This window comes from Bos indicus, chromosome 1 (assembly GCF_029378745.1).
Source record: "Bos indicus isolate NIAB-ARS_2022 breed Sahiwal x Tharparkar chromosome 1, NIAB-ARS_B.indTharparkar_mat_pri_1.0, whole genome shotgun sequence".
NCBI classification, from domain to species: Eukaryota; Metazoa; Chordata; class Mammalia; order Artiodactyla; family Bovidae; genus Bos; species Bos indicus.
Genome location: NC_091760.1, coordinates 60,491,415 through 60,517,374, shown reverse-complemented (window position 1 = coordinate 60,517,374; position 25,960 = coordinate 60,491,415). Strand labels below are relative to the sequence as shown.

Below are 25,960 nucleotides of genomic sequence, written 5' to 3'. Positions count from 1 at the left end.
TGGGGCATCCCGGCTCCATAGGCCTAGCGCGCTCCAGACACCTGCCTCTCACTGGCCACCGCCGCTGCCCCTCACCCGGCATCCCTCTCGGCAATTGGCCCCCAGCCGTCGCTCGTCATCCTCGGCCTCGCCTCGAGTCCCGCCTCCGTCGCCGGGTCATTTAAGTTTATCACAAATAAATAAATAAAGGAGGAAATAGAAATGCGTAGAAAGTAAAAGCAGTCGGGAGGGGGCGGGGGGCGTGGAGAAAAGGGGGGGGGGGGGCGGAGGAGTAGACAACCAAACTTGATTATGTGTGTGTTCACCAATCACGACTCACCCCAGTCCAGTCTGACGGGCTCTCTCAGCCAATTGCCTCCTAACTCTCGGATCACTGATCAGCGAGATATGACTGACCTCTCCAGAGTGGGCAAAGGTGCGGCAGAGGGTGGGAAGTGGGAAGACTCTTGACCAATCACCTGTTAACAGTCCTCTGAGCGAAGTTTCCATGATCCAATGTGTGTCTGGGATAGCGGATTGGGCTTCTCCTAGTCCAATCGAAGCTGGTAGAGATGAGGGAAGAGGCAGATGGGGTGGGGACAGGTGAAGGGGAGGAGGAAGAGTGTATTTTGTTTATGGGCGGCAACCTCACGAGGGGCGTCCCATCCTTATTGGCTCATTGAAGCGAAGAGTGGCATGAGAACAACCCAATAATAGGAAAAGATAGAGGGTTCGCGATGTGAGGCGCCCAATGTGGGCCTTCTGCCGAAGAGGTAGGGGCGGGGGGAAGTTTAGGAGTTGAGGAAAGAAGATTAAAGAGCGCGAGGAGGTAACGCCAAAAACTCTAATTTGTTGTGAGGCGGGCGGGAGGGGTGTGTGCGTGCCGTGGGGGACGGGGCGTCTGCGAGGCGCTTGGGGTTGGGGGCGGCGGGACGGGAAAGGAGGGGCGCGGGGTGGGGTTGGGGGAGCGAGTTAGAGTGGCGAGCCCGCGGGCCGTTGGTCCGCAGAGCGCGCGCCCCTTCCCCCGGGCGCCCCGCCTCGCTCCCCCTTCTCTAGGCGCCCCTCCTCGCGCCGGGCTGCGGCGGCGGCCTCGCCCGACCCCGCGCGGAGGGAGGGACCGCGGGAGGGTCCTGGGTCCTAGGAGCGGGCGGGGCGTCCCGCATCTGGAAACGAGTCTTCTGCCTTCTTCTCTCTATTCCCCGCGCCTGGAGTTGCCGCTTCCAAGAAGAGGAGCTGAGGGGGACTAGCCTGGGCTCAGGAGCTACTAGAGGCGCCCGCTTGTCTTCCGCCCCCTCCCTTCTCGCCCTCCCCCCGCTTGCCGTGGCTCTGGCGGTCTCTGGAGCGTCTTCTGAGAACTGGGGGGCGGGAGGGGTCCTGGCCCCAGAGTCGCTGGACGCCCCTCCAGACGCCCGAGCTACCGGCCGCCGCCTGCTTCGCTGCTACGACTCTAGAGGAGGGGGCTTGGGAAGGGAAGACACTCCTTTCCTTCTTTCTCTCCTCCTGTGGGCCCCCGTGGAAACATTAAAAAGAAAAAAAAAAATGCTTACGGTTTTCACTAGCCGAGAGAAATGGTTGGAAGCTTTTTAAAAGTTTGCAAGAAATGCACTGTTTTACATTGTTTAATGCATTACTATCCGTGTGGCATTCTGGTCTTTTCCCGCCCCACGCCCCGCCCCTCTTGAAGCTGTTATCCTTTTTAAGGATGCTGAAGAGGCAGGAGGCAGGGATTTTCTAAAAGTTCTATTGATAAACACACTTGCACAAACATATGCTAGGCACACAAACTATAAACATGAGCGGAAAACACAATATGGCGTACAGCTACCCTACCTAGCGCGGTAATCCGCTGATCTCTTAAGGCAGCCCAGTTGAATGGGGTCAGTAGCAGGATGACAGTTCTCCAATAAAAATCTGAATGAAGCAGGAAGTAATTTGGAAGCAGCCGGTGGGTTAAGTACTGTCTTCAAAATCAGCATTGGCCCAAGATAAGTTGAATTTGTTAATGTTCTAGACTTGTGAAAATTGTCTCAGCTGCTTCTTAGCATTAGAAAAACCGAAATGTTGCTCAAGTGGAGTTTTCTTATTCTGTGGTCATGTGCAAATTTCAGCCAAGAAAATGAACAGAGAACAATGTTTCCAAGCAAACTCTAAAGTTACTGTTGTTGGTATTGAAAGTTTTAAAACATGAATTATGACTGCTTTGTAAAAAAACTTCTCCAGCTTTACACATTAAATAATCTGTTATAATTGTGCATGCGTGCAACAAATTCATAAATGACTTACTTTCCTATCTGTTGCTCCTAATACCATACACCCTTCGCTATCACTTGGGAATAGTTAAAATAAACCCTTCCACCCCACCACACCCCCACGTATAAATTTGATCAGTCCAATTTTGACTAAGTCCTGCATTTCCCTTGTTTGTAGGAAAGAACCACATCACCAGTTTACATTATTTTTTTAAATGCCCTTGTTGCTCTTTGTCATTCTTAATCAGAGTGTATCGAGTGCACATATAGTACATGGTAATACCATTCACTGTGTCTTCTTGGGAGTAGTCTTGAGAAATTTTGAAGTTGCCCTTGAAGAACTGCTGATGTTACTCATTGTTTAGCTGTCAAGGCTTAAGAATACATGGTGCTCAAATAAACAGATGAGAAGAAAAAAAGTGAGTTTTCTAGAAATATAATTAGCTGCCCAGTGAGTTTAGCAGTTGGGTATTTTGGGCTTTGTAAAATCAGATATCATAGACCAGGGGAATAAAGGCCATTTGCTTATGAAGATCAGGTGACAAGTTAACTGGCTACAGCCTCCAAAGCAATACGCCCTTTCATGGTGAGATCCCAGTTTTAACAGACTGAAGAAAGAAGTTTAAAAATTGTCAAATTTTATCCAGTTTTAGGAAGAAGTTTTTGTGCTTACCTGTTTAGTTCATTTAAGGTGCCAGTATTTTAAAATTCCTACTATACCAAGAAAATAGGTAGTTAATGCGTATACTAGCTACTAGTAAGTGGCTGCTGAAAGACTATGTGTTTAAGTGGCTACTGAAAGACTATGAGTTTAAATGGATTACTAGAGGAAAGAACGATTTACATGTGAGGGTTATAATTTTGGTGTGTGTGTATGGTGGGAGGAAGAGGGACGTTGTTCAGAACTACTGTTAATGTGATGCCAGTGTCGGAAGTGGTCAGCAAGTTTTTGAGGTTCACAAATATCCAGCTATTCTTGTCAAATTAATATAACTTTTATTACTCCATATAGGAATAAAGTCCAAAGGTGGGGGAACATTTTAAATGAATTACTTTTATCTCAGTAGTCAAGTCTTCAGGGACTTACTTGGTGGCTCAGACGGTAAAGAATCTGCCTGCAATGCAGGCGACCCTAGTTCGATCCCTGGGTCAGGAAGATCTCCTGTAGAAGGGACTGGCAACCTACTCTAGTATTCTTGCCTGGAGAATTCCTTGGACAGAGGATCCTGGTGGGCTACAGTCCGTGGGGTCGCAGAGAGTTGGACACAACTGAGCCACTGACAGACACAGAGTCAGTCTTCAGGAGACTTTCCAACCAAATTGGAATTCCCAGAAAAAAATTAGGTCATTTCAGAAGATTAATAAAAGATACAACTAAGTTCCTGTAGAAGGATCTAAAATTTATAAATGAATTATAACTTATTCCAGATATTTTACAATAAATGATAAGAGATTCTTCAAAACATTTGGAATATAGAAGTGTAGCTTAATGGGCTCTAACTTATTCTCTGAAATAATTTGTTTCTGAAATGGATATTTAAATTCATCTAACTGTTCTGGACATTGTTCTAGACACTTGGGATGTGACAGTGAACAAGAAAAAAAAATTCTCTGCCCCTGTGGAGTTTTCATTGTAATGTCACATACACATCGTGTATTTAGATTACTAGAAGAAGGTTTTTTTGTATGAAACTTTAAAACCTAGCTGTTTTCTCATTTCAAGGATCAGGGAGGTGTTCATCAACTGCCAATGATAAGAAAGGAAGACTTTACAGTACTTTATTGCTGATTTGTACCTTTTGTTATTGTCATGAAACATTCTCCATACATTTCAGTAGATCTTTTTAACAGATAGGGTTTTATTTTTAAGCATGCCTTTGAAATAAATAAAATATTACTTTATATTAAAAAAAATCTGTGTCTTGGAATTTACTCTGAAATTCCTATGGAGCTTTTGTCGGCAAATTATGGTAAAACATAATCTAGAATATCTTAATTTTTTTAGTTAGTTTGTTTTAAGAATATGTCTGAAAAATCAAGTACCTAAATCTTTTTTTTTCAGTTGTGGTTTTTATCAAGAGAAGATGGAAATTTGTTGTAACTAATTTATAGGTGACTTTAAAGAGAGAAAAAGAGAGAGGCCTGCAAAAAAAATGCTTTGTTATTTAAACCTTTCCTTCAAACTACAAAAGCATTTGATTGGCACTTCTCTGATTTAATAGCCCATTTGTAATTCAAGAGGAACATTACAGAAGATTTTAGCATTACTTTAATCATTTAGTCTGTAGGTGTAAAAATCCTAGGTTTCTAATTGAAGGAAACTTGGTGCCTGGTTAAGGGAGTAGATTTAGCAGTGAGTTTGTTACTTCAAGAAGTGGGTGTCTCACTTTTCCAAAACCTAGTTCACAGTTCTCAAATAACAAGTTCTGATTTTCTTATTTTTCTCTAACACAGTGAATTTTATTTTGTTAGTCAAATATGAGTTCACACAATCCTACCTCCAGTTCTTCCGTTCCGTGCTGTGAAGAGCTTGAATTTCTTGACCTACACTAGATCTCTATGCTAATTTGTAGCAGTAATCAACTCTTCGAGAAAGAGTACATGTTAATACACTTCAGAGAACTTTGAGAGTGCCTGTGGCTATTTGAGTACAGACCTGGCAGAATCTGAAAGCTATCAATAGGAAGGAAGGTTTAGGACAAAAAACAAGAGTGTAGCTAATAGAGCATATTGTTTCAGCTGAAATTTTTTTTAGAAAGCAAAGAATGATTGATAGAATGTTAAAAATGAGGAACTTTTTCTAATTCTAGTAAAGATAGTTGATCAATGTGTGTTTATGTGCATGTAACTATATATTTATATGTGATCAGTTTTTGAATAAAGAGTTATTTCAGTACTAGATAAATAATTCTAGTCCTGCCTTGTGGTAGGCATTCAAAGTTCCCAGGTGATTTTGTTGAACACACTTTGTTACCTACCAAAATTTTGCTCTGAGTAACAACGTAGTAAATTTTGTGTTAATTTTGGCTTAAAATTTATTTTTGAAACTTTTTTGCTTTGTTTTGGCCATACAGTACACGTGGCCTGTGGGATTTTATGTCTTAGTTCCCTGACCAGGGATTGAACCCGTATAGTGGAAGCAAGGAGTCTTTACCACTGAACTGCCAGGGAAGTGCCAAGGAAGTTTTTCAAAGCATGATTACTAAGCAGCACATAAAATGAATAAAATCTGAAGTGAAGAATTGTTCTAACCCTGGACTGACATAATAAGATAGTTGCAAGTTTAAAAAAGAAGTATTTCATAGAGTAAAAGATAAAAGCTTGACATCTGACAAATTTCAATAGTAATAAAATAATGACTAATTCTATTAATATTCATATTTTTAAGGTAAGTGCAAGTATGTCTACAGTGCATTTTAAGTCAAAATTTGGGGTGTTATTGGCTAGACACAGTCATTTCTTTGCCAGAGATACTAGGCTGTGTAAAGGCTAACCATCTGTCAAGTGATAGAGAGACAAAGAAAGGTTTAATATATACTAGCCTAAAATTTCCACAAACTTGTTTTGAATTGTATTGTCATTTTGTTTTGGCCTTCATATTCTGTGTTGAGTATGTACTGGGTCAGTCACCCCACTTTGTTTTATGAACAAACTATTCAAGGTCTAGATAAGGTTATTGTTGCAGCTGATCTGATCTCTAGGCAGGATAAAATATGTTTTGATTTTGTTTCAGTGTAATGATCAAAAGCTCACAAGTGGGCCACCCATTGGCAGTTATACAAGTGACTTCAAGCACACTTATTTTCACCCACCCATTCTGAATTTTGGGTGTCTTAATTCTTTTGCTTTATATATTGAAGCTTCATATTTCAAACCCATTCCTGAGCTATTGGGGGGGATGGGGAGAGCAACAGGAATCCAGATTGCATGTTTTAGGTGCAATATGGTGCGATGTGAAATTGAAACAGCAGATTGGTGAGAAACTTTAGTTTCAAACAAATATAAACTCGTTTGTTTAGTGAAGTCATACACAAAACAGTAGTCTCTATTGACAGGGCAATTTTTTTTTTTCCCGTAACTTCCACATCATGAAGTCACCATTGTTGTTTGGGCCAGCAGTCTGTTTCTGAGGTATCATGGAAGAAGAAGAAGCCCTAATATTGCTGATTGTAATGATATACTTAGATATACCAGGCTGAGGAATTATTTATAGCAGTGCTAATTATATCAATAAAAATAGCAGTATTAATACTGTGAGTGTCAAAATCCATTCTTGACAGTATGAGGTAAACAGAACTATAGTCAAACAAAGCAGGCAGCCTGTCTCTACTGTCAGCTCATGAACATACACTTCAGGAAAAATGCACACACAGTTTAGAGAATCAAGTAGACTGCTTTAATCTCTTTTTCAATTTTGACCTTTTTAAAAAAATGTTTTCTTTTAAATAATAATAAACAATAATTATTTTCAATTATTCACACAATATTAAAACTCAGATTTTTAGTTTTGAAATTATTGGCAACCATTTTCTTACTGATATTTGTTTCTAGAGACTTATTTATTTATATATAACAGTGCTTTATAAATTATCAGAAATTCATTTTCTTTGTACTTCCATTTTGGGGATACAAATTAACATCACAAAAGGAACCTCAAACAATTTACAAAATGAAACAAACCCCATCACTACTATACATGTACACACAAAACAGTAAATCTTTGACTTCCTTTAGGCATTAAAAATATTTCTTACATGGTTTTGATTTAAGAAAGGCTATACATTTTCTTTGTAATTGATATTCTAGTCAGTTTTTACAGATTTATGTTATTTTAAATTTATTTTCCAGGAATATAAAATCAAGGGAGAAGTCATTAAGTCCAACAGTTTTTAACTTGAGGGGACAACATCTAACTTATTGGCTAATCCCTCATATATTAATGTTGAATTATCTTTTTATTGCACTTTGTCAAAAATTTCAGATGTAGAGTTTGGAAAGATTGTTCTAGATCTAGTGCTGCAGCTAAGATCATACAGTTGTATGATCTTAGGCATGTTACATGATCTGTTTGGATCTCTACCTTCACTTCCTTCATCTTCACGGTCTCTTTCTGTTCTGTGAGTGTGGTTTTTTGATACTTGAATCTTTATTTATCTTCAGGTAATGTGACTAGATGTGATGTGCAGAGGGGCACAGGAAAGAGTATATGTAAAATATTTGTCTTTGCATTTTACTTTCAGCCCTGGATAAAAGTTTCGTTTTAATGATACTTGCTTTTAAATATAGTATAGTAGTACAAGTTTAAAAGCCACAATATTAAGTACTGATAATCTTTTATAGTTGGTAACTATAATAAGTCTATTAGTTTACATAAATTTTTACCAGCTCACCTTCACTCGAGTAGATATATTGGTAATATAATTTATAAACATGATTCTTTGCATTTCACTCTGTATAAGTTGCTTAAGTGGAGAAAGGTAATAACAGAAAATTATCTCAGAGTCATTTTCTAATTCTGTAAAATATATGGATAGATATATTTGAAGAAAGAAGATTAACTTGGTTTTTGTGCTATTTTTAAAGTAAACCATAAATAAACTGAGTAATGAGGGGCCATCTCCATATAGACCTTATAAAACTGGTAATTCTTAACTGCTGCATTTGATCTTTGATTCTACATTGTACCCACCCAGGGATAGATTTACACAGGAAGGACAGTAAGATAGACTAAGGAAGTTGACTCTATTTTGATGAAGAATAGTGGGAAGAACTTGTGTTAGAAAAGCCTTTGCAACTATTCTGCTGTCATATACAGAAACAAATTGCACACAATTTTTGTGTACCTACTTGTAGGTATTTGTTTAATGATGACCTTAAAGTTTTCATTTAGAATTTCATTCTCAGTTTCTTTTTGATTGACTCATATTCCTTTGGCTAGTCTGAGTGTTAGTGAGAGGCTCAAAACCATCAAACCCTTTACCTGTTCACAAATGGAAGCAGCTATCTGGAGAAAGCTATATAATTCTTGGTTCACCTCCCTCTCATACACCTATCCATAACTCTTGATATTCTTGGTACTGCTCTTAACATTTTATAAATTACCTAATAGAATATACAATAAACTCAACAATGTATTAGGCAATGCTAAGCCATTTGGGGGGGCTTCCCCAGTAGCTTAGCAGTAAAGACTCCACCTACAGTGCAGGAGACAAAGGAGATGCGGGTTCAATCTTGGGTTGGGAAGATCTCCTGGAGGAGTGCATGGTAACCCACTCTAGTATTCTTGCCTGGAGAATCCCCTGGACAAATAGGAGCCTGGTGGGCTACATAGGGTTGCAAAGAGTTGGACACAACTGAAGCAAATGAACACCCAAGCTATTTGGGAGAAATGAAAAAATTTAAATCAACCATAGTGCAGAAAAGGTAATATGAATACTTCAATGCATGCAAATAAGGGGGAAAATGAGAGATTTTTAGAAAGGAGGCTTATAATAGAAGTTAACTGAAACCCAGCCCATGTACTGAGGAATTAATGTAGACCCTTTCCTAATGGCATTGGTACCAAAAATACTAGCAAGCTTATTGATTGCAAGCATAGTGAGAAGAAAACAAAATACATTCTGTTCTTGTACTAAACAATGATAACAATAACAACTACAGTAGCCAACATTTATGAGCACTTACTCGGTACCAGACATTGGTTATATCTGCATATTTGGAGAGAGACACTGTTATTATGTCATTTTTAAAGATAAACTAAAGCTCAGGAAGGTTAAGTAACTTCTTAAAAGTCACAGAATATAGCAGGTGGAAATGCAAACTCAAGTCCAACTCCAGAAAATCTAAGGTCTTAATCACTCCTCATGCCCCTCATGGGACCATTTTTACTGAATACCCGCCCTGATTAGTACTGGTAATTTTATTTCAAGAAAGACATAGTGGATTTGGAGAAGGTTCCAGAGAAGGGCACAATGTGAAAGAGCTGTAAGTGGGAGGAATGTTTGCTGTGCTAAAGTTTGTTTTTAAATTAACTTCAGTCTAGAAGTACAGATCCTGAGAGGGAGTTTGTCTGAAGGTTTTAACAGTGGATGGACCGGGTGGCTGCTGCCTGATTTGTTCGGATGCAGCATTGGAGCTGGGTAACATATATTAGCAGATGGAAGAAAATGAGTAGGAGCAGGTCAAAGGAAACATTAGACACTGGGAGTACTGGGAAGGCAGAGGTCAAAAAGGAGACCTCAGTCGAACAGGTTGAGGAACCAAGAACTGGGATCATACGGAAAAATAAGGGTGATGCAGAATAGAAACATATTGAAAACTTTGGTCAATCCTACTGACTTTGGAAGGCACCAATGTTTTTGTTGTTTGAACCCCTATATATGTTTCAGAACCAACAACTGGCTTAAATAGGGGCCACCTAGAGTTTGGGATACAAAGGCTGCTATGGTTTTGGCACAAAAAGCATGATCATCAATACTAACTTAAAATTAGCCAGTAAATTTAGATGCATTACCAAGAAATGCAATTTAGCACAAAAGCTTATAGGGTAAATCTGAGAATAGCTGTCATTTATTGAGTACCTACCATGTGCCCCTCAATTCTGAAATCACTATTTCTGAAGGGCATTTATAGTACAAGTTTTTGTCTGCTGTCCAGTTTTTAAATATGAGAAAACACCTGTTAGCTTTGCTGAGGATTTGATGAGTAAAACAAATTAAATTATAGCCTAATTTTACTTCATTTCATTTTGTAATTTAGCTTATGATGTCTCCTCTTCCCATATTCATGGAGCCTGGCTCTAGCAGACTTAAGGTGGAATAGAGTCTAGACTCCTCTAAGTAACAGTAACTTTTCCTTCATTTGTTTCTATACCAAGTTGCTATACCAAAAGAAAGGTTTAATTTTATTTGATAGGATGAATGCATTTCTATTGGAATAATAGGTTCAAGTGATCAGTGCAGACAAAGTTAATATACATGAGTTTGGATTATATTTATGATTGCCCACATGAGTTAGTGAAAAGGGAATTATATAAACTTTTACGGTGATGTTTTTTAATTTAAAATAATTTTAATGACACCAAACCAAATACAGGTAGGTATACCTGAATGCATACTCACCCTTTTTCTACAAGGCACTGGAGACTTCAAAAGTTTTTAAGAGGTAATATTCATTGTTGAGCTATATTACATATATATGGTGGGGCAGACTCAATGAATAATGGAAGAGCTACACTATCACATATGTGTCTTTAGTTTTCCTTATGACAATATCTCTGATATTTTCTTCAGACTCATTTCTAGTGCATTAAGAAATATACTACAATATGCATTTGTACATCCAGTTTATGTGTGACATCTTTCCCCTTCAAGTTTATTGTCATTGGTACTCTTTTGTTCTTGTTCTTTTGACATCCTGTAGTACCTAGTCTTTTCAACAACTGTGTTGTTTGCATCTTACTTTCCCTTTATATTATCTGACCCTTAGAGAAATACCTTTGAAAATTCAGCCTCTCAGTAATCTTTCTTCTAGCAAAGGTTTGAGAACAAGGCAATATTATGATGAAGGGGTGATTTGAGCTGAAAAATGAACAGGATTCCAGACCTTTCTGATTCAGGTATTTCAGCAGTTGTTATAAAGTGAATTGCCAGAGTGTATAAAACCCCCAAATAAATGATTGTTCTTTTTCTGTAATTTCATGTCATGTATTCCTCTGTTTCTATTATTTGTGTAATGATCAATTTTATTATGCACAATTGGATGCATCCATTCTTTGACATTCATCACCTGGAACGATAGCATTCACATTTATACTACACTGAACTGCAGATCCTTAAGGGCAGTACCATATTTTATTAATCTGTGAAGCCTTCGTGCTTAGCACAGTCCCTGGCACATTGGAGGATTCAATGTTGATTAGACTCTTTCGTAACTTTCCTGAAAGATTACCTTGATCCTTGCTTACCAGGCTATCATTCCTTATTTTCTGTTGACTGGTTCAAATTTAGCATTGTTCCAGTTGTTATTACCTAATATAGTCTTTCTCTGTACTTTTCTAAGACCCAAATATTTTTACACATGCACATGCTTTTCTATCGTTTTAGATGCTTAATGAAATTCTGTCATGGCAGAAGTTCCAATAAAAAATTGTATTTACCGTGATTCAGAAAAGAAATATATCAGATATGGCCCATCAATGGTAAAGCAAATCTACTACAATCAATTCAGGATATTGTATTGAATAGAGTACACAGAATTACATTACCTAGTGATTCAAGGATGAAATCCAAATTTCATATCCTATATGATTCCTATCTGGATAGTAGAACAAACAGTCCAGAGTATTTTTTTGCACTTAATAGATTGTAATGAGATTTTTAGCATTATATATGAGCTTCCTAATTCTTAAAAAAACATAAGCTCATAAAATTTCACACACTTACAGAACAGAGCTTTAGATTATTTTACCTTATTATGTTTAGAAGTCTAGTCCAGTGAAACACTTTAATGTTCTTGATGTTATATCCTTAGCTCTCCTAGAAAGCAAAAAAGGTAATTGGGCTATGAACAATATGGAGGGTAGTGTCATATAAGCCACTGTGTAGGATGGATGTTTAATTCCTATATAACAACTGACCTGCTTTTTCTTGTTTATAAGACTTGCTAGTTGGACAGTAGGAGACTTAGCATGACTGGCCGAAGTTGTAGTTTGTCTTTCTACTAACTGAAACAGCAGCACATTGATTTGTTGTTTCCAAAACAAAAGATAATTATGTCCTAGAATAATTAAAACTGGGATTTCATTAAAGTGTACTTCAAATGATTAATAGCTGTAGTGTTTTTTTTTTTGAATTTGTACCTAAGAACATAAAGAGAGCTTATTGCCATTTTTATATATTCAAGAGTGTACTTTGTGAGAGAAGTATTGATTCTTGGGAATAATTATAACAAAGTCCCAGATAACTCCAGATTCATATGTGCCCCCCACCCCCTGCCACCAGTATTTTTAAAATTAAGGATTCAGAGAACAACTTGACCTAGGTATGGCAATTTTCTCCTTCACTTCCAGTTCCTGACTTTTGGTATCAAATCGCTGCTGAGATCTATGAACAATTGCCATGACACCTGGGACAGAGAAAAACTGCTTTGAAGGTTTTCTTCCTTCAGCTGGGCAAGCAACTAGAGAACAGTACTGGAGTTCAGGGATAAAGATCAGGAAACAGTAGACACTGTAACCAAGAGTTTGGGCTTCAGAGGCCTGTGAACCACAATGAGAAAAGGTTAATTTTTGCCTGTTTTATATATCCAAGTCTCTCCAGCTATCTAAAAAGTCAAAGTAGCTGAGTGCACTGGCTGAGTTTTCTCTGTCCCTGAGGCTGAAAGAAAATTCAGAAACAAGGCAACAGTGATCTACCTCCTCATGACCTGGCAGGGAATTGGTAGACTGTCTACATTTCTTTCCTCCAAGTGTTAACACTTTTGACATTTAAGATACTCCAACCAAATCAGAGCTCCAGTGAGATATCAATAAAAAATAATCCTTTTTAAAAGGACCTAATAGTAAGGGAGAGAGGAAGATCAGGCAGGAAAATTAAGAGCACATACTCTAAGCAACTAGTAATGTTGGCAAAAATAAATGAAACCTGAATTTTGAAATATAGCAAGAGCACTTAAGGAAATACAAATACAGATCAAAGAAGAATTTCAGATACTAAGACAAACATATCTCAGTGAGCTACTTGGTGGAAAAATCAGAAGAGAATGTGATCACTGTTGAAATGTGAATCAGTGAACTGAAAGACCAAGTATGAGGTATCAAAGTACATAGCACAAAAATAAAACATGATGAAAATCTTGATGAGACTCCAAGGATGAGTCTTGGAGGATAGTTTAGAAATCAAAATGTGAATAATAGGAATTACAGAGGGAGAAATAAGAACAGAAAGAGGAGAGGTATAATTAAATAATAGAAGAAAATTTCTTTGTGTTTAAGAAATATCAGAGTCTGTGAATTGAAAGGGTTTATTGATTTATGTTCTTGATTGAAAGACAAGGCACACTTAGCATGTCCTGATAAAAGTTCTGAACTCTCAAAATAAATTGAAACATAAATTCCCAAGTAGGAAGAACAAGTTTCTCCTATACAGGGGTAAAATATTAAAGTATCATAGAACTTTGTATCTCTAACACAGGAAGCAAGAAGATAGTGGAATGACATTAATGGACTGCAAAAAGAGAAAGACTACATGCCAAGAATTTCAGTGCCCAGAAAGTTGTCATTTGCTAGTCAAGGTGAAAGAAATACATTTAGGGAAAACTAAAAACTCAGAACATAGAATTATTATTCCTTATGCAAGACCTGAGAATAAATTATAAGCAAACAACAAATGAACCAGGGCATAGATTTCCAGATGAAAAGCAAAAGAAATAGTGGTGAACAATGAACATTTATTTATAATTGTGTGAGTGTGTGTTGTGTGTATAATTTCATTTAAGAGATAAAGATAGATGGCTTGTTGTTGCTCAGTCTCCCAGTTGTGTCTGACTCCGCGATCCCATGGACTGTAGCACGCCAGGCCTCCTTGTCCCTCACCATCTCCCGAAGTTTGCCCAAGTTCATGTCCATTGCATCAGTGATACCATCCACCCATCTCATCTGCTGACGCCCTCTTCTCCCTCAATCTTTCCCAGCATCAGGGACTTCTCCAGTGAGTTGGCAGTTGTATCAGGTGACCAAAATACTGAGCTTCAGCATCAGTCCTTCCAGTGAATATTCAGGGTTGATCTCCCTTAAGATTGACTGGTTTGATCGCCTTGCTCTCCAGCGGACTTTCAGGAGCCTTCTCCAGCACCACAGTTCAAAGACATCAGTTCTTTGGCATTCTGCCTTTATGATGCAGCTCTCACAACCGTACGTGACCACTGGGAAGACCATAGCCTTGACTATACGGACCTTTGTTGGCAGAGTAATGTCTCTGCTTTTCAACACATTGTCTGGGTTTGTCATACTTTTCCTGCCGAGAAGCAATTGTCTTCTGATTTCATGGCTGCAGTCACCATCTGCAGTGATTTTAGAGCCCAAGAAGAGAAAATCTGTCACTACTTCCACCTTTCCCCCTTTTATTTGCCATGAAGTAATGGGGCTGGATACCATAATCTTAGTTTTTTTAGTATTTTAGGCCAGCTTTTTCTCTCTCCTCCTTCACCCTCATCAAGAGGCTCTTTAGTTCCTCTTTGCTTTCTGCCATTAGAGTGGTATCATCTGCATCTCTGAGCTTGTTGATGTTTCTCCCACCTATCTTGATTCCAGCTTGTAATTCATCCAGCCCAGCATTTCTCATAATGTGCTCAGCGTATAGTTTAAATAAACAGGGTGACAACAGATAGCCCTGTCATACACCTCAATTCTGAACCAAACAGTTGTTCATAAAGGGTTCTAACTGTTGCTTCTTGACCCACATTAGATTCTCAGAAGATAAGTAAGATGGTCTGGTATCCCCATCTCTTTAAGAGCTTTCCACAGTTTGTTATCCACATAGTCAAAGGCTTTAGTGTAGTTGATGAAACAGAGGTAGATGTTTTTCAGAAATTCCTTTCCTTTCTCTATGATCGAATATGCCAGTGAATTTGATCTCTGTTTGGCAATTTGATCTCTGTTTCCTCTGCCTTTTCTAAACCTAGGTTGAACTTCAAGAAGTTCTTGGTTTTCATAATGCTGAAGCCTAGCTTGCAAGGTTTTAAGCATGACCTTACTAGCAAGGGAAATGAGTGCAATTGTTTGATGGTTACCCTTCTTGGGAATTACTAGATAATAGTAATGAAATAGACAATTTCAGGCTTTTGAAATAAGCATTGTATTTATATAAAGAAAAATTTCAATGTGCTAAACTGATAAAAACTTAATTGATAGAGGGAGTAAACAAGAGAAATGTAAAAAGAGGGTGAAAATGAGTGGTAGGAGATAAGAAGAAAGGAAATGAAGAGGAAGAAAAGCGAGGATATCCTGAACATGTTATTTATTTAGGAGACAGAGTTGGGGAATAGAACCTCTTACTTAAGTAGAGAAAGGGAAGATTAGCATGATAGAACATCCTTTAGAACTTTCCTAGCAGCAAGGAAAAAAGAATGCAGAGCCACTTGTTTAAGCAAAAAAAAAAAAAAATCCAGAAAAGGGAACTAAGAGAACAACAATGTAGGATAAAAAATAAATATAATTGGAAGATATAATATTAAGCACATTGTTATATTTAATGTAATGGACTAAATTCTTCCATTAAAAAAGATGTTAGATTGAATTAAAAAGCCACTCAGATTTTATTACAAGAATACCTATGTCAAAATTATAAAGAAATGTTGTTTGTAAAGTGGTGAACATAAAAAATATCACAAATTCAAACAAAAAGAAAATAGGAAAATGTAAGTTGACAGCATTGTTATCAAAAGGGGCACTATAAGGATAAAAGGCATAGTTCATGAAGAAAAAACCCACATAAATATGTATAGAGCATGTTTATTTATAGTAGACAAATACGTATAGTAAAAACTATTGGAAAGATCTAGCCAGCTCTGTTAAACATCTGTGAACAACAATTAAGAGAAATGGAATAATATAACTCCAAAACAATATATTTATAGAATATGATATTATTTCAGTTTAGTTCAGTCGCTAAGTCGTTTCTACTCTTTGTGACCCCATGAACCGCAGCATGCCAGCCCTCCCTGTCCATCACCAACTCCTGGAGTGCACACAAACCCATGTCCTTTGAGTCGGTCATGTCATCCAACCATCTCATCCTCTGTTGTCCCCTTCTCCTCCTGCCCTCAATCTTTCCCAGCCTCAGGGTCTTTTCCAATGAATCAGCTCTTCGCATCAGGTGGCCAAAGTATTGGAGTTTCAGCTTCAGCGTCAGTCCTTCCAATGAACACTCAGGACTGATCTCCTTTAGGATGGACTGGTTGGATCTCCTTGCAGTCCAAGGGACTCTCAAGAGTCTTCTCCTAACACCACAGTTCAAAAGCATCAATTCTTCGGCGCTCAGCGCTCTTCACAGTCCAACTCTCACATTCATACATGACCACTGGAAAAACCATAGCCTTGACTAGACGGACCTTTGTTGGCAAAGTAACGTCTCTGCTTTTTAATATGCTATGTAGCTTGGTCATAACTTTTCTTCCAAGGAGTAAGCCTCTTTTAATTTCATGGCTACAATCACCATCTGCAGTGATTTTGGAGCCCAGAAAAATAAAGTCTGACACTGTTTCCCCATCTATTTGCCATGAAGTAATGGGACCGGCGGAGAAGGCAGTAGCACCCCACTCCAGTACTCTTGCCTGGAAAATCCCATGGACGGAGGAGCCTGGTAGGCTGCAGTCCATGGTGTCGCTAAGAGTGGGACACGACTGAGCGACTTCACTTTCAATTTTCCCTTTCATGCATTGGAGAAGGAAATGGCAACCCACTCCAGTACTCTTGCCTAGAGAATCCCAAGGACAGGGGAGCCCGGTGGGCTGCTGTCTATGGGGTTGCACAGAGTCAGACACGACTGACGTGACTTAGCAGCAGCAGCAGCAGCAGCAATGCGACCGGATGCCATGATCTTAGTTTTCTGAATGTTGAGCTTTAAGCCAACTTTTTCACTTTCCTCTTTCACTTTCATCAAGAGGCTCTTTGGTTCTTCTTCACTTTCTGCCATAAGCGTGGTGTCATCTGCATATCTGAGGTTATTGATACTTCTCCTGGCAATCCTGATTCCAGCTTGTGCTTCCTCCAGCCCAGCATTTCTCATGATGTACTCTGCATGTAAGTTAAATAAGCAGAATGACAATATACAGCCTTGATGTACTCCTTTTCCTCTTTGGAACCAGTCTGTTGTTCCATGTCCTGTTCTAACTGTTGCTTCCTGACCTGCATACAGATTTCTCAAGAGGTAGGTCAGATGGTCTGGTATTCCCATCTCTTTCAGAATTTTCCACAGTTTATTGTGAGCCACACAGTCTAAGGCTTTGGCATAGTCAATAAAGCAGAAATAGATGTTTTTCTGGAACTCTCTTGCTTTTTCCATGATCCAGCGGATGTTGGCAATTTGATCTCTGGTTCCTCTGCTTTTTCTAAAACCAGCTTGAACATCTGGAAGTTTATGGTTCACGTATTGCTTAGGCGTGGCTTGGAGAATTTTAAGCATTACTTTACTAGCATGTGAGATGAGTGCAATTGTGCAGTAGTTTGAGCATTCTTTGGCATTGCCTTTCTTTGGGATTGGAATGAAAACTGACCTTTTCCAGTCCTGTGGCCACTGCTGAGTTTTCCAAATTTGCTGGCATATTGAGTGCACCACTTTCACAGCATCATCTTTCAGGATTTGAAAGAGCTCAACTGGAATTTCATCACCTCCACTAGCTTTGTTCGTAGTGATGCTTTGTAAGGCCCACTTGACTTCACATTCCTGATGTCTGGCTCTAGGTCAGTGATCACACTGTCGTGATTATCTGGGTCATGAAGATTTTTTTGTACAGTTCTTCTGTGTATTCTTGCCACCGCTTCTTAATACCTTCTACTTCTGTTAGGTCCCTACCATTTCTGTCCTTTATTGAGCCATCTTTACATAAAAGATTCTCTTGCTATCTCTAATTTTCTTGAAGAGATCTCTAGTCTTTCCCATTCTATTGTTTTCCACTATTTCTTTGCACTGATCACTGAAGAAGGCTTTCTTTTCTCTCTTTGCTATTCTTTGGAACTCTGCATTCAAATGGGTATATCTTTCCTTTTGTCCTTTGCTTTTCGCTTCTCTTCTTTTCACAGCTATATGTAAAGCCTCCTCAGACAGCCATTTTGCTTTTTTGCATTTCTTTTTCTTGGGGATGATCTTGATTCCTGTCTCCTCTCTCCTGACAGTAGGTTCTCCTGTCACGAACCTCTGTCCATAGTGCATCAAGCACTCTGTTTATCAGATCTAATCCCTTAAATCTATTTCTCACTTCCACTGTATAGTCATAAGGGATTTGATTTAGGTCATACCTGAATGGTCTAGTGGTTTTCTCCACTTTCTTCAATTTCAGTCTGAATTTAGCAATAAGGAGTTCATGATCTGAGCCACAGCCAGCTCCCAGTCTTGTTTTTGCTGACTGTATAGAGCTTCTCCATCTTTGGCTGCAAAGAATATAATCAATCTGATTTCGGTGTCGACCATCTGGTGATGTCCATGTGTAGAGTTTTCTCTTGTGTTGTTAGAAGAGGGTGTTTGCTATGACCAGTGTGTTCTCTTGACAAAACTCTATTAGCCTTTGCCCTGATTCATTTGGTACTCCAAGGCTAAATTTGCCTGTTACTCCAGGTGTTTCTTGACTTCCTACTTTTGCATTCCAGTCCTCTATAATGGAAAGGACATCTTTTTGGGGTGTAAGTTCTAGAAGGTCTTGTAGGTCTTAATAGAACCATTCAACTTCAGCTTCTTCAGCGTTACTGGTTGGGGCATAGGCTTGGATTACCATGATATTGAATGGTTTGCTTTGGAAATGAGCAGAGGTTATTCTGTTGTTTTTGAGATTGCATCCAAGTACTGCATTTCGGGCTCTTTTGTTGACTGATGGCTACTCCATTTTTTCTGAGGGATTCCTGCCAGCAGTAGTAGATATAATGGTCATCTGAGTTAAATTCACCCTTTCCAGTCCATCTTAGTTCGCTGATTCCTAGAATGTTGATGTGCACTCTTCTCATCTCCTGTTTGACCACTTCCAATTTGCCTTGATTCATCAGCCTAACATTCCAGGTTCCTATGCAATATTGCTCTTTACAGCATCGGACTTTGCTTCTATCACCAGTCCCATCCACAACTGCGTATTTTTTTGGCTTTAGCTCCATCCCTTCATTCTTTCTGGAGTTATTTCTCCACTGATCTCCAGTAGCATAGTGGGCACCTACGACCTGGGGAGTTCCTCTTTCAGTTCATCTTTTCATACTGTTCATGTGGTTCTCAAGGCAAGAATACTGAAGTGGTTTGCCACTGCCTTCTTTAAATATTTTTAAGTATCTCTGTGCTTAGTGACAAAACTATAAATTTTAGAAAGCAGAGATTTTGCAAGCACATCCTTTGATTATAAGTTAGTATTAGAATTTTGGAAGTTTCTATTAAGTGACAAAATTATTATTTATAAATTAAAGAAAATGAGTTCATTTATATGAAATTTCCAAAATAGGCAAATGGTGCTAGTGGTAAAGAACCTGCCTGCCAATGTAGGACACATAGGAGACATGGGTCCTATCCCATGACCTATCCCTGGGTCCTATCCCATGACCTATCCTTGGGTCCTATCCCTGACCTATCCCTGGGTCAGGAAGATCCCCTGGAGGAGGGCAAGGCAACCCACTCCAGTATTCTTGCCTGGAAAATTGCTTGAACAGAGAAGCCTGGTGGGCTGTAGTCCATAGGGTCACAAAGAGTCAGACACAACTCAAGCAACTTAGCATGCAGCATGTTAAAAATCCCACTTATGCTTTTTAATAAAATTAAGTATATTTGGCTATACATGTATGAAGAAATTAAAATGTTTAAAGGTATTACTACTAATTTTGGTGGTGATGATTTTATATTTCTGAGTATTGGCACCAAGGGTTTTTTTTGTGTGTGTGTTTTTTTTTTTACATTTGTAGTTTATTTAATTTTGTGTCACATGCTACTAGAATTTTCTACATGTTGTAAAAAATCTTTAGATAATTATCTAGCATTTTAGGCCAGATAGACATTATGACTTATACTTTGATATCAAGTCAAATTGTATAGATCATTCCATGTCAGGGCTGATAACATAGCTGATATCCCTTGGTAAAAGTTAGGTGATGTGTTTCACTTTGTTCAGTGTTTATTTTCTTTGGTTGGTACCTTCTGTGTCATTTGTTAAATATTTCTAATATTACCCCTGCCATTTCACAAATTAGTTATAACAACAGTTATGCATGAATGGAAGACTTGCCTATAGAAGTTGACTGATAAATACTTGCTGATTTATGTAATAGGTTTTAGGTACAATATGATTTTTAATAAGGTAATAAAATATTGAAATGAAAGCATTTAAGCGTGTTTAAAAATAAAAAGAAGTTAGCATATAATATGATTTCAGACAAATCACTTGATTCCTATGTCTCAGAATCTTAATCTTTACAATAGTGTATTTTCACCACCTACTTTACACAGTCTTTGAGGTTCAAGTGAAGTAGTAAATATATAAGTGCTTTGAAAAACATCATTAATTGGGCAAAGAATGATGATGATGAAAATCTGAAGGTGGCCAGTTTTTACACTTAATGGATATGTGTGTATAGGAGAAGGAAATGGCAACCCACTCCAGTAGTCTTGCCTGGAGAATCCCACAGGCAGAGGAGCCTGGCTAGCTACAGTCCATGGGGTCGCAAGGTTTGGACATGACTTAGTGACTAAACCACCAACCACCACCACCACATATATATTTGAATATTTGATGTTAGGTCTCTGACATATCCATAATAGAATGTATACTGATGAAGCTATCAAAGCATCAAATCAACAGAACAGTGGGATCTATGGAAGGTGTGAATACATTCAATTGCTGGAAATTTAAGATGAGTTTCCAGAATTTCTTTATTTTGCTGGTCATTAAGGGAAATTCTTTACTTAGGTATATGTCTTGATGTCCTCTTTCTAGTATAGAGATATTCGTGTTTTGTGGGAAGTCTGGGCCTTCATCACATCTGGTCATGATAATAATGTTGCACTGTGTTTTAACTTAATAAATGGCCTTGGACAGCTAAGCACAGCTGTGCAATCTGTTGTTATAGTTCATTAGAAGCTCTCCCCTTGTAATTTATAGCTGCATTTAACAGTGCCTATAGCATGGATACTTTAAATAAATAGTAAAAGCTTTATCATCTTTTAGTAACCAGACACAGGTTGTGCTATTGCCTGATTTTTGGTGTGTGTGCAACTATCAGGAAATACTTATATTATGATTTGTGGTTGAAAATAATATTACAAAAGAGTAAAACCATTTACATTATTGAAGAAACAGGTATAATCTTAATACTAGAGAAACTATACTGTGCTATACTATTAGGAATACTTAGATTCTGTTTTGGAAAAAATGGAGTGGATGGACTTGTTTCTCTAAGTCTAATTAAATTATACTTGACACTTTCCAAGAATACATTCTCATTTTAAATTTTTCTTGCCCTAGTAATGTTTCCATAAATATTCTTGCCATTTTGCTCATCTAATTTCCTTCAGTTTCTCTGCTATTCTTCCAGTAGTGGAAAGTGTTAGTCACTCAGTCGTGTCTTATTCTTTGCGACTCCATGGACTGTAGCCCACCAGGCTCCTCTGTCCATGGCATTTTCCATGCAAGAATACTGGAGTGGGTAGCCATTTACTTCTCCAGGGGATATTCCCAACCTAGGGATTGAACCTGGGTTTCACATTGCAGGCAGATTTTTTACTGTCTTAATCACCAGGAAAGCCCCTCCAGTAGTGAAGACAACATTATAAGAAAGTTGACAAAATAGATCCTAAAAGAGATACCAATCTTGGTCTATATTTCTTTAAATAGACTTTATTCAAGGTCAGTGGTAGAAACTACCTGAATTAATCTTTTTGATATTCTCTATTTTACTTAATGAAGTCATTCTAATCATTATATTTGTACTTTCTGTTGGAAAAAGTAAAAGGCATTGAGTCATGTCCGACTTTTTGCAATTCCATGGACTGTAGCCTGCCAGGCGCCTCTGTCCATGGAATTCTGCAGACCAGAATACTGGAGTGGGTAGCCAGTGCCGTCTGCAGGGCATCTTCCCAACCCAGGGACTGAACCCGGGTCTTCTGCATTGCAGTTGAATTCTTGACCAACTGAGCCACCAGGGAAGTCCGTACTTTCTATTTGTGTTTTGATTGTTTTATCAAATATGAAGTTAACAGTAATTGTGATGGATATATTTTTATTATATCTCTTTGCTTTTGTCTAACAATACTAGTGTTACTAGAGCAAAAGTTTTTAGAATACTTTGTATGCATACTTAGATATATATGTCATTGTCAGTCATCTTTTAATTCTGTTCTTTTCTATCTCCTTTCAAAAAATTTTCTAACGACCAATGATTATTACCCCTAAAGCAAGTTTCAGTTTGATAGGAAGTTGCAAGGAAGTCTTCAAGTAATCAATTGATCTCAGCTCAAGAAACCAAAGTGATTATCCCTTAATTCCTTTTTTAAAAAAAAATTAAATTTTTTATTGGAGTATAGTTGATTTACAATGTTGTGTTAGTTTCTGCTGTACAGAAAAGTGAGTCAGTTATACATGTATCTACTCTTTTTAGATTCTATTCCCATATAGTCATTATAGAGTATTGAATAGTATCCTTAATTCTTAATATTCTTTCAGTTTCTTCTTCTCAGGAAAGAAGTTTCTTTTACTTCTAAGTAAATCCTGAATACCAGTTCTTTATATGTTCTAGATACTAATTCTATTTCTTTTGCTACCTCATAGCTTATCCTTTCATTTCCTATAGGATATTCCAATGAACAGAAAATATGTCATCATACTTAGCAATATTTTCTTTTATGGTTAGTGTTTTTTCTTTCTTTTGCTAAATCATACTCTGAAGTTGATTTTTGTATATTCTATATGGATCAAAGATTAGGTTTCTTTCTAAAGGGGTACAAAATTTTACAGCTTTGTTTAATAAATGTCTGATTTTTCCTCGTGATTTGCATTGCAAGAGTCCATATAAATGAAGGTCTATTTATAGACTTTCTTTTCTGTGATCTTGATAGATTTGACCATCCCTGTGCTCATGCTGCTGCTGCTAAGTCGCTTCAGTCGTGTCCAACTCTGTGGGACCCCATAGACGGCGGCCCACCAGGCTCCCCCGTCCCTGGGATTCTCCAGGCAAGAACACTGGAGTGGGTTGCCATTTCCTTCTCCAATGTATGAAAGGGAAAAGTGAAAGTGAAGTCGCTCAGTCGTGTCTGACTCTTAGCAACCCCATGGACTGCAGCCTACCAGGCTCCTCTGTCCGTGGGATTTTCCAGGCAAGAGTACTGGAGTGGGGTGCCATTGCCTTCTCCACCCTGTGCTCATACATTCTCTTAATTACTGGAGCTTTATAATACGTTCTTTTGTGTGGTAGGGAGAGTTTCCCAGAATTCATCTTTTTAATTCTATCGTTCCTTAAATGTCAGACTCCCCCTACCCAACTAAAATTTAATTTAGAAGCTATATGCTTCATTCTTTATGTATACAACCTAGTTATCAATACATAATTTTTAAAATATCTTCAAGTTTATCCAAAGCCTTTCTTACAGTAATGCTTATTTTGTCTTGCAGTTTGTTGATGAAGCCAGCCTATGAAACTTAAAAGCAAAAAACAATAAAATATAATGCCAGTCTTATAGTATTCAAGCTAATTCAACTTGAATACCACTCCAAATTCAGTTATTTATTTTAGGATTCCAAGTTGATATCATAATTTCTCAATTTAAGAAAATAAAAATATATACTACTCACTTAAAATTGCTTTTGGGAGTATTTCTGTGAATCTAAATATAAGTTACCCCATGGAATCTCATCCATTTTAGGTGTCTTTAATATCACCAAATGCCAGACAGTATTTAAATATTTAACATTTTTTAGCTCATTGGTTCCTTGCAACTCCATGAGATAGTTAATATTGTTAATCGCCACTTTACAGATGAGTAAACAAAGGCTAAAAGAGGTTAAGCAGCTTGGTAACTCACTTACTAGGGATTCAGATGGTAAGTCCAGATAGTACTAAGGAGTGTTTCCGTGTGAAAACTTCATTGAGCTGTCCTTCAACAGAATTAATTTTATGATGATTAAATACCTCAGCCTTTTGTTTTGCCTTAGCACCAACTATTTTTATTTAGGAGAATCAGTTAAACATTAACATCAAAGTCATCTTGAAAGATAATAAAAGATATATGTGTATATATGTGTGTGTGTGTATATATATGTATATATACGTGTGTGTATATATAAGATATATATATATATTTTTTGCAAGCTTATATATAAGCTTGAGAAAGTATGTAAAATTGTCTAGAAATGGAAGATTGGATGTATAGTTACTGGTTTTGAGTAATAGGTTGATTGTGTATGTGACGTGGCATCAGACCTCAGGTCATATTTAGCTTTGGCTAGTGGAACCTCCCTCATTCATTTGCCTTTTCCCTCCTCAGATGTCCAGAGCTTGTATAGTGGCATATTTGTCAGGACTGACAAGTATTCTGCTTACTGTTTCTAGTAAAGACTCGCTTTTTGACAATTTAATCTGCCTCCATTCTTAAACCTTTGTTTTCTTGAATGCTTCTTTTGTTTTCTATTCTGTGTCTACTTAGATTTTTAAAATACAAATATACAATCAGATAGGTAAATAATGTTTTACTAATAAGTCACATATTAAAATATATTCAACTATTAATATGCTTTTCTTGGTATTAGTATTTGTTAAATTACGTGATACATCGATGTTAAGGAAAAAGAGTTTTCTGTGGAATGGAATGAAAATAAGTGCCCACAAAAATATTAAGAGATTGTGAAAGAGAGCTGATATATGAGACTCCTAATTTTTCTGCTGTATGCTGACCGGATATCTTAAGGGGATATGGATTTAAAGAAAGTAGAAGAAAGACTCCTCACTGACCTGGAGTGGCTGCAGTAGGGAGAGGTATAGAGTTCTGCACAGCACACAGAACTAGCCTGTGACCAGGAAACAAGAGTTAGAACTTTATGGAAAATCAGGTATGTTTTCCACAGTGATTGGAAGTTTAGGATAAATTGCTTGGCCCTGACCTTTTAATTGATATAGTTTTGCCTCAAGAGTGGGTGTTCAATATTGGAAATCAGTGTGTAAAGAAGACAGAATTTAGAAGTTGTAGTTGGAAAGTGGTCTAGCTATGTGAATGTAGGCTAGTGAAAAGTTGATCGCAAGCAGGGGATGGGCACTGAGATACTTACAAGGTATAGAAATATATTACTCAGACTGTGCAGCAATTGTAGGAATGTGTGATCAGAAAGAGCAAAGAGTAGGATCAATGTGTGAATGATCTTTATAGACAACTGTTTATTGAAAAACCAGGCACTTAGACATTATGGAACAGCAGGGCATATAAAGGCATTACAGAATTGTGATACCTTTTGAGTGAATTAAAATCACTCAGAGAACCAAGGATATCCCCAGAGATATAGGATTGTACATACATCTAATTTAACTTAATTTACATGCAACATAGGAAGGAATATGTTTAAGGAAATTTTTCTAAATTTAAGAGAGAATGGAGAGCAAGAGACAGCTACATGCTAACATTTTGGTAATTAATATAGAGGAAAGAATGCGTCTCTGTTCATTGATTTGTAATTTAAAGTCAATCAGAAGGATGTAAATTTGAGAAAAAGAATGTTTATTTGATATTTAGATTTGTGCTTTAAAACTTAGGCTGTGCCTTGCTAGTTACTTCATTTTAACTCCTCTTTCCCCATCATCTCCAATCTCTACCTGCTAATTTTTGCCTTTTGTTTCGTGATGAAAACTGAGACAGTTAAGCATGACATTGTTCACATAATCTTTTCAATGAAGATGTTTTAGATACGCTTATATTTGCTGCATACCCAGCTTCTAATGGTCTCGACCTTCAATAGTTAGACAGGAAACTTAGGTGAGATTTTTATTCTCCAATGTCTAGAAACCTTTATTA

General features: G+C 37.7%; 1 protein-coding gene across 4 annotated transcripts in view; it reads left to right on the top strand.

The window, feature by feature from the left end:
* Nucleotides 1-659: 659 nt before the first annotated feature.
* ZBTB20 (zinc finger and BTB domain containing 20) overlaps nucleotides 660-25,960 on the top strand; it is an 863,676-nt gene continuing 838,375 nt past the window's right edge. For all 4 annotated transcript variants that reach the window (XM_070793746.1, XM_070792544.1, XM_070793369.1 and 1 more), the window contains exon 1: nucleotides 660-808. The gene's annotated coding sequence lies outside the window, so the exon portion shown is untranslated. The remainder of the gene's footprint in view (nucleotides 809-25,960) is intronic.